The 6,091-nt window shown below is 42.7% G+C and overlaps 1 protein-coding gene across 1 annotated transcript in view; it reads left to right on the top strand.

Annotated features, from left to right (window-relative positions):
- Positions 1-5,895: 5,895 nt before the first annotated feature.
- Positions 5,896-6,091, top strand: part of LOC143399541 (uncharacterized) — a 33,394-nt gene continuing 33,198 nt past the window's right edge. The window contains exon 1 of the mRNA XM_076856268.1: positions 5,896-6,040. The gene's annotated coding sequence lies outside the window, so the exon portion shown is untranslated. The remainder of the gene's footprint in view (positions 6,041-6,091) is intronic.

The following is a 6,091-nucleotide window of genomic DNA, read 5'->3' as shown; positions in this document are numbered from 1 at the left end:
GCAGGAAAGCTGCGGCTGCTGTCTTGTTCTCACAGTTTTTGTGGGGAGAGGCAGCCCGGCTGGTTGAAATAATAAGCTTGCTTTAATTTGATTTTAATTGGAGTCAGTTCTTTTCTTGCATCCTGGTCTAACAATACAACCAGAGATATGAAAAATTGTATATGTAATATGTATGTAATAAGAGTTGTAATGCATTCCACTGTTATATATAAATTATATGTAAACATCAAATGGAATTTACACATTGCCTATGGGCCACAGAGTTCTGATAAAGTTAAAAGGATGAATGAGACTTTAAAGTCTCCACTGGGTAAACTATGTCAGGAGACTCACATTGAGATAAACTTCTCCCTATTACTCTGTTGTTGATCCACTGCCACTAGGAGGACAGGAGTCTCTCCTTATGAGATAATGTACAGGAGGCACTCCCCCTTATCAAGGGATCACAGGGAGAATTAAGAGAAATAAGAGAATTAACCCTGAGAAACAGCTTTGGGCCTTAGGAAAAAGTTTACAGGTTCTTAACCAATGGGTTGTAGAAAGATTGCCAGTAAGTTTGACCACAGATACACACACCTTCAAGACTGGAAATTCAGTCTGGGTCAAAGAACGGAATATTAACCTCCTGAAACCTCTTTGGAAGGGCCCGTTCACTGTTGTTTCATCCACCCCGACTGCAGTAAAGGTTGCAGAGATAGGTCCCTGGATTCACTACACCAGACTCACGCCTGCAGCTGTGGACTGAGAGTGCACTCCACACACTGCTTCACCCTTGAAGCAGACCATCTGGAAAAAAAGGAGCACAGGAGAAGCTTGAGGATCAGAAGGATGAGAGCCTGCTCCAGCCATTCCAGAAGCTGACTGCTTTATACACAGTGGAGGCTTGAAGAGACTATGGCCCTGTTTCAGCCACACAGGAGGACCTAGCTGATCAACATACAGCAAAAGATAAACTTCCCACCAGGGCCACTGGACTCTTTTAGCCTCTAAGATAGTTCTCATAGTGTAATGCATTGCCGCCCCTTGCTTTTAGATATATACACAATTCTCTGATTTTTTTTTTTTTTGTTGTTGTTGTTGTTGTTTGTTTTGTTTTGTTTTTTTGCTACTGGCTTGATAACAGTAACTCCTACTGACTGGACTCTGGGTAACAAAATTTCATTTATACTTTTTTTATTGCTTATATAAGTTTTTTTAGGATTTGTTTGGTGTTATTAGTTTCATTTTGTTAACTTACACTGTTTAACCTATGTTAACCAAAATGTTAGTCTATCATTTAGTGTGGTTTCCTTTGATAATCTTGAGGGGATTGGCCTACTCCTACCCCAACAGTGGAGATCATGTGAACCATGTGTCAAGCCAATCTACTATAACCAAGAGGTGGTTAAAAAAAACTCATATATTTAGGACCTGTCCCACCAGAGGAATGCTATAGATGGACGACTCTTTTTCTCTGAAAAGGAAAAAGAGTCCACATGGCTTGGATTGAATCTCAATATAAGGGGAGTATAACTTGTCCAATAAATTTCCCCTTTACCAGTGGAATTTGGTATTGCTGGCCACTGGACTCCCAGCTGCTGACATGAAAGAAATTTATAAAAAGATATCCAAAACCAACTGCCCTGAGACCTACCATAAGCCCTAAACCTAATTCTAAACTATATGAGGAGTTATGCCCAAATTTCAACCTTCCTCTCTTAGGAAAAAAGTCTCTTTCTGGACCTATCAAAAAGAATTGTAAAAACCTTGGGGTTAAAAATTGTTGGATCTGGGGAGGGGCCCTCATGAGTGAAGAATGACTCTGGACAAGAATAAATCTAGATACTTATTTTCTACTTCTGTATAATAAGACCCAGGAACTAAAGAGTAAAAGGCCCCAAGGCTAAGATTTGGTGAAGAATGTATTGGCAGAGTTAGACCCCACCACACAACTATGGGTCAGTGAAACCCCACATAATAAAATATTGTTTTGAAATTCCACCCAGTAGCCAGAGAAATCTACTTGGTTTTGGGAAGATAACCCTGGGGTTTAGGTCCTAATATGCAAAAAGCCCCATAAGAAACAAATTCTTTTAAACTGTATGTGTCCAGACACTAACAGAATCAGTTCTTTTATGGCATCCCTGAGATCCATAAATTCTGGAGTAATCTGGCTCCCTCTAACTGGAAAGCATCTGATGTATTATTTTGGATTTGTGGCATATACCTAACTCCCAACAAACTGGAGGGAAACCTGCACAGTTGGTACTATTAAACCTGGGTTTTCCCTACTGCCCAATGCAACTGGAAAAGACCTAGGGATCCTGTTGATGAGGATCTAGGGCAAGAAAAAAGAGATCCACTAGGCAAGGGCTTGATCTGGGAGGTCACCAATCTTGGGGTAAAGATGAGTGACCACCCCACAGGATTATTATTATGCTCCTGCTACCAGGGCACAAGATGGCAGTTGGGGCTCTAGGATTCCTATTTGCATGCTGAACAGAATTATTCACTTACAAGCTATACTAGAAATTATTACTAATCAGACTGCCACAGGCTTTGACCACATAGCCACACAGCAGACCCAGATGTAAGCAGCTATCCATCAAAACTGCTTAGCATTAGATTACCTACCGGCTGAGGAAGGAGGAAAATGTGGACAGAGGAACAGTTCAGATTGTTGTATCCAAATAGATGACAATAGACAAGCAGTTACAGATATAGCCAACATAAGAAAACTAGCACACGTGCCAGTTCAGATCTGGAAGGGCATTAAAATTTGGGACCCAAACATGCTTTGGGGGATGGTTTTCAACTCTTGATAGATTTAAAAGCTTAATTGGTATAGTGGGTATTCTGCTGTTAACCTGTGTATTGCTCCCATGTTTGGCTCCACTGTGCATTAAAACTATTGGATCCACTATAGAAGCCGCTGTTGAAAGGAGAACAACTAAGGTTTTGGTATTATATAAGGCTTTAAGCCAAGATGATCATAATGATGCTCTTTAATTTAAAGGATTAAGTTATGAGAAGCAGTATTAAAGGGGGGAATTATAGTGGCACCCCCTTCTCCACAGAAAATCTTAACTGGGCTTCTCCAGAAATCTTCACCATGGCTGATTTTAGGACTGTCAGCAAAAGAGTCTCTAAACAAGAGATCAATGTAGTTAAACTTCCTATCTTCCTATTGCTCTATTTTACTTGGCCACTGGCCTGGAAGAAAGCAGCACTCCAAGTGCTGGATGCCCCCTTACTAGTTTTTCATAATCATCCAGTATAGTAGTTTGTAGAAGTGTGTTTGCAAATGCAAAGTATGATTTAAAATGAAAGATCTTTTAACAAGGCCTTTAACCTGGATCTGGGCTTCACAGAGGTGTCTACATTTCTAAGATAAGTTACCAATTGGGCTCCATGGTAACAACTGACAGGGGGAAGAAGGAAAGAGGAGAAAAAGATTGCCCCTTCTCAGGTGTTGTCCTTGAAAGGTTAACTTGCCCAGAACTTTCACTGCTTTATGTGGAAAGCTACTTTATGTGAACTTCTGCAGACTGTGAACTTCTAAGCCCCTCTCCTTACATGCTGGGTATAAAGTTCTGAAACTACCTGAACTCAAGGCTCAGGGGATTAATGAATTACAGCTAAAGTTGTGCCCTCTGAACCTGGCTGCAGCCAAATAAAACTGTTTCCTGCTATCTTCGGTGCCTTGCCTCTTCTGTTCCCTACAATGCTGGGACTCAATAAGTTGCTGGCCATAAGGAACAGCAGCCATTGGCATTCTTAGTCATATCTGCTTTTAATTGATAAGGAGCTATAAGGAGCACTAGCCATAGACCATGCTTAGCTATGACTAGTTACAATTGGTAGGGAACACAGCTCCATGGACAAGCACAAAGAACATGCCCAGTTGCAATTACATCATCTCACTAGACATAACGGACATAGTTCACTGGGTTTAACCAATCACCAACATACATCACCAACTTGGAATGGTATTTAAACTGCTTGCTTCCCACACTGAAGAGCTTCACTGAGGACACCAGTGAGACTAGCCACCTTGGTGTTCATCCCCAGATCAAGTCTTCCATTCTGTGATATCCAACCACTGGCTGGAGAGAACTACCACACAGCATCATCTTCTGCTCTTCCACTAAGAGAAGTCACATGGCATCAAAGGTACTTTTGGGGCTTGTGGTTGCCCTAGGATCCTGTAATATGTTTGTCATGTTTAATTGCCCTAGTATGGAGTGATTTACATATAGTGTTTAATTAGTGTGCGTTGAGTGCTATGTGGGGTGCCCCAGCACACCCAACAACTTTTGCATTAATTGTTTGTTTGATGATTGGTGTGATAAAATACACACTTGAGTTCAAAGACAACCCACCTACAAGTAATTATCAATAGCACTGCTCATGATAGTCAACTCATAGGATAACCTATATAAGCCCAGGGCCTTTCTTTGTTCTTGGAGCTCATTTTCCACCAGGAAAGTGGGTCCCATGGCATCATTTCACCCATGCATTCCCTGTTCCTGCGTGAAACTTCATTCCTGAATAGAGAGCTGAGCATTCATCCCGGTCTTTTTTTTTTTTTTTAGTTCATTTTTTTAGTTTTAAGTGGACACAATATCTTTATTTTACACTTATGTGATGCTGAGGATCAAACTCAGTGCCTCAAGCATGCTAGGTGAGCACTCTACCACTGAGCCACAACCCCAGCCCCTCAGCCCATTTTTGAACTTTATTTAGAGACAGGGTCTCACTGAGTTGTAGAGCCTCACCATTACTGACACTGGCTTTGAACTCTTGACCCTCCTGCCTCAGCGCCCCCCACCCCCACCCCGCCATTACAGCCTTTGTTCTGGGTTCTTGTTTTTGCAAATTTTGAAGAATAAAGTCCATGGGGAAAAAAAATTCAAGGGCAATCACGGAAAGGAAGAGTTAAAGCAGCTGCGTTTATTTAAGTGACAAGAAATAGAACACTCACCATTGGGGGAGGGGGGATTGATAGCAGAAAAACTCATTTCAGGTTCTGGTCAGTGCATGAAAGACAATATTTGTGAAGTGGTTAATGAAAAGGCATTCTGGGGGACCGTAAAGAAGGGAGGGGAGAAGGGAATAGGAAATATCTTAGAATGAATGGAACATCACTTTCCTACGTACATATATGAATGCACAACAAATGTAATTAATTCCACATCATGTACAATGAGAAAAATGGGAAGTTGTACTCCACATATGTATAATATGTCAAAATGCATTCCATTGTCATGTATAGCTAAGAACAAATAAAAAAAGAAAAAAAAAATGCATCCTGAGTACCTTTTAACTTCCATCTGGGTTCACCTCCATCTTCCATTTTCCAACTCTGAGGTAAAGGAGCTAGCTATCCGTTGTACATTATCCTTGGTGATTAGTGGGGGCTTTTCTCACCTCCTGTTCGTCAGGGCCCTGAATTTTCACCCCGGATCTGCCCGTACCTTCCACCCAGCTCTCCCCTCCAGCTGCCTTTCCTACGTCCTCTCATTTTTCATTTAAAGCAAAAACTGTATTCTGAAAATGGATCACTGGACTATTTCTCACACTTTCAGCCGTGAACAGCACACTTATTTTTACATATCGTGGACACTCGTTGTCCTACTTAAAAATCGCCTTCTACACCAGGCAAAATAGAAAAATTTCCTGGGAGGATCAGGTTCCAACAGGGCAAGGAAATCCTGCTTGAAAACGATTGGGTCAAGTACCTGTCACTCTGGCCCAGTTCAGCCAAGGATAGGATGACATAACTGTCACTCCATAATGCTTGTACCTGGGGTAGGACTGTCCAATCAGGTGCGCAGATAGACAGGAAGGGCGGGCTTCTGCAATCTCTAGGGCTTTTCTTCCTCACCACGTCGGGTCCTTCCTCCTCAGGTCAGGCATCCGCTGCTCGCTAGTTCCCGTTGCGTCTGCGCAGCCTGTGAGCCCCGGGAGGACGGTGAGTCCCCCTGGAGGCCCACCGGTTAGTGTGTGCAGAGGACAGGCGGCACCCTGTCTGCACCTGCCGTGGGGACCCAGCCTGCGGGTGAGCTGCTGCATGTGGCCGAGTCCGGGCTGGCAGATGGCGCTGGGCCCC

This window comes from Callospermophilus lateralis, chromosome 5, assembly GCF_048772815.1.
Source record: "Callospermophilus lateralis isolate mCalLat2 chromosome 5, mCalLat2.hap1, whole genome shotgun sequence".
In the NCBI taxonomy this organism is placed as follows: Eukaryota; Metazoa; Chordata; class Mammalia; order Rodentia; family Sciuridae; genus Callospermophilus; species Callospermophilus lateralis.
The sequence above is the reverse complement of the archived record's forward strand: the minus strand, read 5'-3'. Positions and strand labels throughout refer to the sequence as shown.